The following is an 11,318-nucleotide window of genomic DNA, read 5'->3' as shown; positions in this document are numbered from 1 at the left end:
CAGCAACTAGAAACCCATAGCGGTGAACTGTAGGCCTTTGCAGGATTCACCTTCATAAAGACCGCAACATTTTTCTCAAAGGACAATTACTTACTTCACCGGTTAATAATGTCAACATAGACCGTAGGCTACGTTGATGAAATCCACACAATGAAGGGGCTTATGTACTGTTTGTTAAGAGGATCTGCTTAATCAGCGTACGTCCAGGTCTCTGAATTTCGGACATTTTCAAAATAACAGTACCTCACGTAATATAAAAGTCATATCGAGTGGTTCCCATTATGAATTTGATGCTATGCAACCCAGGGCTGGAGACTTTCCTCAGCAAAGATAGTATTTTTGTCACCCTAGGATCGAAGCAAATGTAAGTGATTATAACGTCATAACGAATCATGCAAAACTTTTACAGTTGACATAAATATGTTAGTTAATGTAGCGACAAACGATTATACATATTTTTTTATTATAAAGTTAATTTACAAAAAACGCTATTTAGCAAGCTAGCTGACTAGCTTTATGGGTGTTGTGACATGAGTATGAAATTGTAATTCTGGTTGTTTCATGTTTTAGGGACTCCTGAAACAACCAGCAAACCAGGCTATCGTCTTGTGAAACAGTGGATGTAAAGAATCTAGCTAGCTAAAGCATTTACTGCAAATTGAATGTACTTTTTTGTAGGCTTGCCTTGCTGATATTTGCCATGCAATGCAGATAGATGAAATAATGTTGCTAGCTATGTTCTTGCTTATTGTACAGTGGAGGATAAAAATACCTGTATGCCTATGGATGTGTAGCTAGCTATCTAGCCGATCTGTGTATAGACCCAAACGTGGTATACATATTAGTTCAGAACCTAGCTATGAACCTCAGCTATCATAGCCAGTTGTATCAACTTGAAAACAGTCTGAATTACATTAATGAAGGCTATGGATTGAGTAGAATATAATATAACTTTGTGTCAAGGATGCAAGTTGTATGTACATGTAGTTATTACCATGCATGAGATCCCCACATTGTAGCCTGTACATTTAATATATTCACTGATCATGTACTCTACCTTGGCAAATAAAGGTGCAGTTTAGGTATGAATGTCTTTGAGATGATTTTTCAGTCAAATCCAATACCAGGAGTATCAAATTCCAGTCTTTGAATGATGCTGTGTCTGCATGTACAATTGAAGTCGGAAGACTTCGGTTGGAGTCATTAAAACTTGTTTTTCAACCACTCCACAAATTTCTTGTTAACCAACTATAGTTTTGTCAAGTCGGTTAGGACATCTACTTTGTGCATGACACAAGTAATTTTTCCAATAATTGTTTATAGACAGATTATTTCACTTATAATTCACTGTATCACAATTCCAGTGGGTCAGAAGTTTACATACACTAAGTTGACTGTCCCTTTAAACAGCTTAGAACATTCCAGAAAATGATGGCATGGCTTTAGAGGCTTCTGATAGGCTAATTGACATCATTTAAGTCAATTGGAGATGTACCTGTGGATGTTTTTCAAGGCCTACCTTCAAACTCAGTGCCTCTTTGCTTGACATCATGGGAAAATCAAAATAAATCAGCCAAGACCTCAGAAAAATAATTGTAGACCTCCACAAGTCTGGTTCATCCTTGGGAGCAATTTCCAAACGCCTGAAGGTACCACGTTCATCTGTACAAAAATAGTACGCAAGTATAAACACCATGGGACCACGCAGCCATCATTCTGCTCAGGAAGGAGATGCCTTCTGTCTCCTAGATAAGAACGTACTTTGTTGCGAAAAGTGCAAATTAATCCCAGAACAACAGCAAAGGACCTTTGTGAAGATGCTGGAGGAGACGGGTACAAACGTATCTATATCCACAGTAAAACAAGTCCTATATCGACATAACCTGAAAGGCTGCTCAACAAGAAAGAAGCCATTGCTCCAAAACCGCCATAAAAAAGCCAGATTACGGTTTGCAACTGCACATGGGGACAAAGATTGGACTTTTTGGAGAAATGTCCTCTGGTGTGATGAACCAAAAATAGAACTGTTTGGCCATATTGACCATCATTATGTTTGGAGGACAAAGGTTGAGGCTTGCAAGCCGAAGAATCCCATCCCAACCGTGAAGCACGGGGCTGGCAGCATCATGTTGTGGGTGTGCTTTTCTGCAGGAGGGACTGGTGCACTTCACAAACTAGATGACATCATGAGGATGGAAAATTATGTGGATATATTGAAGCAACATCTCAAGACATCAGTCAGGAAGTTAAAGCTTGGTCGCAAATGGGTCTTCCAAATGGACAATGACCCCAAGCATACTTCCAAAGTTGTGGCAAAATGGCTTAAGGACAACAAAGTCAAGGTATTGGAGTGGCCATCACAAAGCCCTGACATCAATCCCATAGAAAATTTGAGGGCAGAACTGAGAAAACATGTGCGAGCAAGGAGGCCTACAAACCTGACAAACCTACAAACCACCTGCTCTGTCAGGAGGAATGGGCCAAAAATTCACCCAACTTATTGTGGGAAGCTTGTGGAAGGCTACCCGAAACGTTTGACCCAAGTTACACAATTTAAAAGCAATGCTACCAAATACTAATTGAGTGAATGTAAACTTCTGACCCACTGGGAATGTGATGAAAGAAATAAAAGCTGAAAGAAATAATTCTCTACTATTATTCTGACATTTCACATTCTGAAATAAAATGGTGATCCTAACTGACCTAAGACAGGGAATTTGTATTAGGATTAAATGTCAGGAATTGTGAAAAACTGAGTTTAAATGTTTTTGTCCAAGGTGTATGTAAACTTCCGACTTCAACTGTATGTGTTACAATTATACACTTTAAAAGTGTTCACCAAGCTTGGTCCTGGGACATCAATGGTTACACATTGTAACTAATAGACTAGAAACAGGATTTAACTAGTTAAAGGCTGGTTTGTAATTCATTTTTAGAGAAAAAGAACTTAAAAACAGTACTCTACACTTCCTATGCATCATGTAAATACTCTAAAACCAGTTCATCTCAATATCCAATGTCCTTGAATTGAATTTATTTTGGGCAACATACATATACAACAAAATGCACAATGTGGACCCAGAGGATATCACTTGAAAGTATGAATTAAAACACTTATTTCCAAAGTGGTCCTCGATGGTAAAAACAATAACACATGGTTAAAAGACAAGCCAAAATTACAAACAACCATAAATTCATTAATTTATATTGACATCCTAAAAAGTGGCACTATTCGCTGCACTTCTCCCTAACCTTAAATCAACCATATTAATTTCACATTTAAACAATCTATTAATTGTACATCATACCGATCCTTCAAATAAATAAACCTGACAGGCAGAAGGGGCACAAGGGGCAATGGAGTGGTTTCCCTTACTTAGACAACCTTGCCAAATGAAAAACTTTGCCTGCTTTTTAAAGCTATTTTTACTTTTTATTTGCTTGATCTCCAAGGGAAGGCTATTCCACAGAAAAATGCCTGGCAAGGAAATACGTGCTGTGTTGGTTATAGACCTGTAACGGCTGTCTGGAAGAGGGAACCAAGGTGCAGCAGAGGATGTGTTCATCATTAGAATTTTAATTCAAATAAACAAGAGAACACTACAAAATGAACAAAAACGACAGCAAACAGTCCTGTTAGGAAAATACTCAAAACAGAAACAATTACCCACAAAACCCAAAGGAAAAACATGCTCCTTATGTGTGACTCCCAATCAGCAGCAACGAGCTTCAGCTGTGCCTGATTGGGAGCCACACACATGGCCCAAAACAAAGAAATACCAAAACATAGAAAAAGGAACATAGAACGCCCACCCAATGTAACACCCTGGCCTAACCAAAATAAAGAACAAAAAACCCCTCTCTATGGCCAGGGCGTTACAAGACCATATCAATGTGATTTTTCATGTAACCTGGGGCGCAGTCATTTAAGATGTCAAACATATGATTAAGTTTAAGTTGCTCCACTCTGGACTCCAAAGGTAACAAGCAAACCTCCCAGAACTCCTATGTGGGTCCTAGGGGGGACATTCAGCATACACCTGATAACATTATTTTGCATGACCTGCGTTCTCTTTTTCAGCTTTTTTGATAGCCCACTATACTAAGCAGAGCAGGCATCATCAAAATGACACTGAATCAAGGTTGAGACAAGCCGTTTATTAACTTTAATGATAAAATATCTAGTGTAACGATATAAAAATGTCAATTTGTTTGCCATTTTAAAAATAATTTTAGCAGCAATCAGGTCTCCAGAAAGGGATTGATCTAGGGACACACCAAGATAAGTTACACTTGTTTTAGATTCAATCTCCTTGCCTGCACAGTTTACTGTTATCTTGTCAGCCCTAAGCAATCTATGTTCTGTTCCAAGACCTAAACCAATTCACTGCTACATAATTTAGACCCATGCATTTCAGTTTCATCAGGATAATATCGTGGTCTACAGTGTCAAAAGCTTTCTGCAAGTCCAATATGACCATACCTGTATTGTTCCCCTTCTCACTTTCCTGCTTAATGTGTTCAAAAAGGTGGATAAGGCAAGTAACAGTGGAATGAGCTGTTCTATAACTAGATTGTAGTTCATAAAGAAGTTTGTGCTCAAGAAGGTAATGTATCCCTCAAGTTGATTAAAAACAAATCTCTCAACAACTGTGGATAAGGTGCTGTGGATTGACACAGGCCCGTACCTTCCTACATTTGTTTTAATGCTCTTCTTGTGGAGTGGAACCACCTGGGCTGTTTTGAGATCCTTGGGAAATGTACCACTACTAATAGAAAGGTCTACAATATGTTTCATCATTTTAGCAGTGACGCAAGCACTATCCTTATGAATCTCGCAGGAAGGTTATCCAGCCCAGTTGCTTTGTTTGTGCTCATTAAGCATAGTAGTGTCACGTCCTGACCATAGAGAGCTCGTATTTTTCTATGGTAGAGTAGGTCAGGGTGTGACTGGGGGGGTTGTCTAGTTTATTTATTTCTGTTTGGTTCTAATTTCTTTTTTCTATGTTGGGGTTTTTGTCGAGTTAAAATGTTATATGTTGTGTTCTAGGTTCTTTTTTTCTAGGTTGGGGTTTTCGTATGATTCCCAATTAGAGGCAGCTGGTCATCGTTGTCTTTAATTGGGGATCATATTTAAGTTGTTGTTTTTCCCACTAGTGTTTGTGGGAGATTATTTCGAGTTTATGCATGTAGCACCTCTTCGTCACAGTTTGTTGTTTTTGGTTATAGTTTATTGTCTGTCTTGCATAGTTTCACATATAAATAAAGATGTGGAACGATACGCACGCTGCACCTTGGTCTCTTTCATACGACAACCGTGACAAGTAGATTGGTAACGTTGCCCTCTGTTACCATTCACAGCTCAAACAAATAATTTGTGATACCTTTGCTATGGTAAAAGTTGTTAATGAAAGACTAGCCAGTGTCCAGAGCAGTTAGGTAACTTATTAACTAGAGATGAGGTTATAGTGGTAAATAATTTGCAACCTTTGCCTTGTCATAACATAAAACATCATCAATATCCAGGCCAATACTACAGGATTTTACCTTATGGGGAGTTTTCAAACCAATGTCCTTTAAAGTTTTCCACAGTTTACGAGGCTGATGTAAGTTGTCATTAACGACGTCTATATAATGTCATTATAACGCATTGATCTGATAAACACAGGATATGTGTAGTATTTCATCAAATGAGAGACTTAATTTCAACCAGTAGAGAATGTGAAACGCTTTATTGCAAGAAGTTCATTATCCAAGTGTTATAAATACATGCATTATACATATTATAAATAGAAGTTCAATCTGTACCTCAATACACATTTTTTGGGGGCATTATAAAAACAGAGGAAGAAAGAGGAGGTGGCGAGAGAGGTGTAAAAGACAGAAAGGGAAAGAGGTAAGAACATAGGAGCAGGGAAGGCAGCATATGACTAATGAATCAGTGTTACCCATAAATTCTCTCAGTTCATACAATTACATAAGTGTCTCTAGTAGAGGTCGACCGATTATGATTTTTCAAAGCAGATAACGATTATTGGAGGACCAAAAAAAGCCAATACCGATTAATCGGCCGATATTTATTTGTAATAATGACAATGACAACAATACTGAATGAACACTTATTTTAACTTAATATAATACACCAATAAAATCAATTTAGCCTCAAATAAATAATGAAACATGTTCAATTAATCACTAATACATGTATGTTTTGTTCGATAAAGTTCATATTAATATCCAAAAATCTCAGTTTACATTGGCGCGTTATGTTCAGTAATGTTTTGCCTCCAAAATCCTTTGATTTTGCAGAGAGCCTTATCAATTTACAGAAATACTCCTAAAAGTTGATACAAGATAGGTGTTTTACAAAGAATTAAAGATACACTTCTCCTTCATGCAACCACTGTGTCAGATTTCAAAAAAGCTTTACGGCAAAAGCACACCATGCAATAATCTGAGTACAGCGCTCAGGCACCAAAACAAGCCATACAGATACCCGTTATGGAGTCAACAAAAGTCAGAAATAGCATTATAAATATTCACTTACCTTTGATCTTCATCGGAATGCACTCCCAGGAATCCCAGTTCCACAATAAATGTTTGTTTTGTTCGATAAAGTTCATATTTATGTCCAAATACCTCCCTTTTGTTCGCGCGTTCAGTCCAAATGCAAAATGCGCGAGCACTAAGTTCAGACATTTACATTACATTTACATTTAAGTCATTTAGCAGACGCTCTTATCCAGAGCGACTTACAAATTGGTGCATTCACCTTATAATATCCAGTGGAACAACCACTTTACAATAGTGCATCTAAATCTTTTAAGGGGGGGGGGGTTGGAAGGATTACTTTATCCTATCCCAGGTATTCCTTAAAGAGGTGGGGTTTCAGGTGTCTCCGGAAGGTGGTGATTGACTCCGCTGTCCTGGCGTCGTGAGGGAGCTTGTTCCACCATTGGGGTGCCAGAGCAGTGAACAGTTTTGACTGAGCTGAGCGGGAACTGTGCTTCCTCAGAGGTAGGGAGGCGAGCAGGCCAGAGGTGGATGAACGGAGTGCCCTTGTTTGGGTGTAGGGCCTGATCAGAGCCTGAAGGTACGGAGGTGCCGTTCCCCTCACAGCTCCGTAGGCAAGCACCATGGTCTTGTAGCGGATGCGAGCTTCGACTGGAAGCCAGTGGAGAGAGCGGAGGAGCGGGGTGACGTGAGAGAACTTGGGAAGGTTGAACACCAGACGGGCTGCGGCGTTCTGGATGAGTTGTAGGGGTTTAATGGCACAGGCAGGGAGCCCAGCCAACAGCGAGTTGCAATAATCCAGACGGGAGATGACAAGTGCCTGGATTAGGACCTGCGCCGCTTCCTGTGTGAGGCAGGGTCGTACTCTGCGAATGTTGTAGAGCATGAACCTACAGGATCGGGTCACCGCCTTGATGTTGGTGGAGAACGACAGGGTGTTGTCCAGGGTCACGCCAAGGCTCTTAGCACTCTGGGAGGAGGACACAAGGGAGTTGTCAACCGTGATGGCGAGAAAATGGAACGGGCAGTCCTTCCCCGGGAGGAAGAGCAGCTCCGTCTTGCCGAGGTTCAGCTTGAGGTGGTGATCCGTCATCCACACTGATATGTCTGCCAGACATGCAGAGATGCGATTCGCCACCTGGTTGTCAGAAGGGGGAAAGGAGAAGATTAATTGTGTGTCATCTGCATAGCAATGATATGAGAGACCATGTGAGGATATGACAGAGCCAAGTGACTTGGTGTATAGCGAGAATAGGAGTGGGCCAAGAACAGAGCCCTGGGGGACACCAGTGGTGAGAGCACGTGGTGCGGAGACAGATTCTCGCCACGCCACCTGGTAGGAGCGACCTGTCAGGTAGGACGCAATCCAATCGTGGGCCGCGCCGGAGATGCCCAGCTCGGAGAGGGTGGAGAGGAGGATCTGATGGTTCACGGTATCAAAGGCAGCAGATAGGTCTAGAAGGATGAGAGCAGAGGAGAGAGAGTTAGCTTTAGCAGTGCGGAGAGCCTCCGTGACACAGAGAAGAGCAGTCTCAGTTGAATGCCCAGTCTTGAAACCTGACTGATTAGGATCAAGAAGGTCATTCTGAGAGAGATAGCAAGAGAGCTGGCCAAGGACGGCACGTTCAAGAGTTTTGGAGAGAAAGGAAAGAAGGGATACTGGTCTGTAGTTGTTGACATCGGAGGGATCGAGTGTAGGTTTTTTCAGAAGGGGTGCAACTCTCGCTCTCTTGAAGACGGAAGGGACGTAGCCAGCGGTCAAGGATGAGTTGATGAGCGAGGTGAGGTAGGGGAGAAGGTCTCCGGAAATGGTCTGGAGAAGAGAGGAGGGGATAGGGTCAAGTGGGCAGGTTGTTGGGCGGCCTGCCGTCACAAGACGCGAGATTTCATCTGGAGAGAGAGGGGAGAAAGAGGTCAAAGCACAGGGTAGGGCAGTGTGAGCAGGACCAGCAGTGTCGTTTGACTTAGCAAACGAGGATCGGATGTCGTCAACCTTCTTTTCAAAATGGTTGACGAAGTCATCCGCAGAGAGGGAGGGGGGGGGGGGAGGATTCAGGAGGGAGGAGAAGGTAGCAAAGAGCTTCCTAGGGTTAGAGGCAGATGCTTGGAGTTTAGAGTGGTAGAAAGTGGCTTTAGCAGCAGAGACAGAAGAGGAAAATGTAGAGAGGAGGGAGTGAAAGGATGCCAGGTCCGCAGGGAGGCGAGTTTTCCTCCATTTCCGCTCGGCTGCCCGGAGCCCTGTTCTGTGAGCTCGCAGTGAGTCGTCGAGCCACGGAGCAGGAGGGGAGGACCGAGCCGGCCTGGAGGATAGGGGACAGAGGAAATCAAAGGATGCAGAGAGGGAGGAGAGGAGGGTTGAGGAGGCAGAATCAGGAGATAGGTTGGAGAAGGTTTGAGCAGAGGGAAGAGATGATAGGATGGAAGAGGAGAGAGTAGCGGGAGAGAGAGAGCGAAGGTTGGGACGGCGCAATACCATCCGAGTAGGGGCAGAGTGAGAAGTGTTGGATGAGAGCGAGAGGGAAAAGGATACAAGGTAGTGGTCGGAGACTTGGAGGGGAGTTGCAATGAGATTAGTGGAAGAACAGCATCTAGTAAAGATGAGGTCAAGCGTATTGCCTGCCTTGTGAGTAGGGGGGGAAGGTGAGAGGGTGAGGTCGAAAGAGGAGAGGAGTGGAAAGAAGGAGGCAGAGAGGAATGAGTCGAAGGTAGACGTGGGGAGGTTAAAGTCACCCAGAACTGTGAGAGGTGAGCCATCCTCAGGAAAGGAACTTATCAAGGCGTCAAGCTCATTGATGAACTCTCCAAGGCAACCTGGAGGGCGATAAATGATAAGGATGTTAAGCTTGAAAGGGCTGGTAACTGTGACAGCATGGAATTCAAATGAGGAGATAGACAGATGGGTCAGGGGAGAAAGAGAGAATGTCCACTTGGGAGAGATGAGGATTCCAGTGCCACCACCCCGCTGGCTCGATGCTCTAGGGGTATGCGAGAACACGTAGTCAGACGAGGAGAGAGCAGTAGGAGTAGCAGTGTTATCTGTGGTAATCCATGTTTCCGTCAGCGCCAGGAAGTCTAGGGACTGGAGGGTAGCATAGGCTGAGATGAACTCAGCCTTGTTGGCCACAGACTGGCAGTTCCAGAGGCTGCCGGAGACCTGGAACTCCACGTGGGTCGTGCGCGCTGGGACCACCAGGTTAAAGTGGCAGCGGCCACGCGGTGTGGAGCGTTTGTATGGCCTGTGCAGAGGAGAGAGAACAGGGATAGACAGACACATAGTAGACAAGCTACAGAAGAGGCTACGCTAATGCATAGGAGATTGGAATGACAAGTGGACTACACGTCTCGAATGTTCAGGAAGTTAAGCTTACGTTGCAAAAATCTTATTGACTAAAATGATAGTACTGCTGGCTGGTGGAGTAGGCTAGCTAGCAGTGGCTGCGTTGTTGACTTTGAACGTGTAGCTGGCTAGGTAACCTCGATAGTTTCAGTACTACACCTTGTCATGATACAAAGCAACTTTGTAGCTAGCTAGCTAACATAACACTAATCAAGACGTTCCTTGTAATGTATTTAGTTTCTACAATGCTGCTCGTCGGTAATAGTTGGCTGGGTTAGGAAAAATGGCGTCGTGGGGGACGGAAATAGCTGGCTAGCTAACCTCGATGGCTGGCTAGCTAACAATTATCAAGCTATGACAAAGACAACTAAGTAGCTAGCTAGGTAACACTGCACTAGTCAAATCGTTCCGTTGTAAAGTATTAGTACAGCGCTGCTAGTCGGTAACGGTTGGCTAGCTGGCAGTGGATTAATGATGACTAGGTGTGTTGACTAAGTCTGGCGCCGCGTCGCGGCTGGCTAGCTCACCTCGATAATTACTCAAACTACACAATTATCTTAGATACAGAGACAGCAAAGACAACTATGTAGCTGGCTAACTAACACACTAACACCACACTAATCAAGTCGTTACGTTGTAATGTAATAGTTTCTGCAGTGCTGCTAGTCGGTAGAAGTTGGCTAGCTAGCAGTGATGACTAGCTAGCTAGCTAGCAGCTAGCAGCTAGCAGTGTTGACTACGTTAGGAGGACGAAGATAGCTAGCCTCGATAATTACTCAATTACTCTAAACTACACAATTATCTTTGATACAAAGACGGCTATGTAGCTAGCTAAGAAGAATTGCTCAGATCAAACAAATCAAGCCGTTGTAATGTAGTGAAGTGTAATATTACCTGTGGAGCGAAGCGTGGTGCGACTGCTCGCTCCAGATAGTGAGTGGCGACAAAAGTAAAAAAAGTTCAATTACAGTTCGTAGAAACATGTCAAACGATTTATAGAACCAATCTTTAGGATGTTTTTTATCATAAATCTTCAATATTCCAACCGGACAATTCCTATGTCGTAAGAAATGAAAAGGAACTCAGCTCGCTCTCACGGCCGTGCGCATGACTGAGCTCATGGAAATTTTCCAGACACCTGATTCCAATAGCTCTTATTCTCTTCCCATTCACAGTAGAAGCAAGATACAACGTTCTAAAGACTGTTGACATCTAGTGGAAGCCTTAGGAAGTGCAATATGACCCCATTTACACTGTATATTGGATAGGCAATCACTTGAAAAACTACAAACCTCAGATTTCCCACTTCCTGGTTGGATTTGGCTCAGGTTTTCGCCTGCCATATGAGTTCTGTTATACTCACAGACATAATTCAAACAGTTTTAGAAACTTCAGAGTGTTTTCTATCCAAATATACTAATACTATGCACATCTTAGCTTCTGGGCCGGAGTAGCGGGCAGTTTACTC

At 42.8% G+C, this 11,318-nt stretch overlaps 1 long non-coding RNA gene across 1 annotated transcript; it reads left to right on the top strand.

The window, feature by feature from the left end:
• The first annotated feature begins 9 nt into the window (after window positions 1–9).
• Window positions 10–1,085, top strand: LOC123728221 (uncharacterized). Its single transcript, XR_006760103.2, has 2 exons — window positions 10–364; window positions 571–1,085. It is a non-coding gene; the product is annotated as an uncharacterized LOC123728221 (long non-coding RNA).
• Window positions 1,086–11,318: the final 10,233 nt, after the last annotated feature.

The sequence above is a fragment of the Salmo salar genome, chromosome 17 (genome assembly GCF_965601325.2).
Source record: "Salmo salar chromosome 17, fSalSal1, whole genome shotgun sequence".
Taxonomy (NCBI): Eukaryota; Metazoa; Chordata; class Actinopteri; order Salmoniformes; family Salmonidae; genus Salmo; species Salmo salar.
The sequence above is the reverse complement of the archived record's forward strand: the minus strand, read 5'-3'. Positions and strand labels throughout refer to the sequence as shown.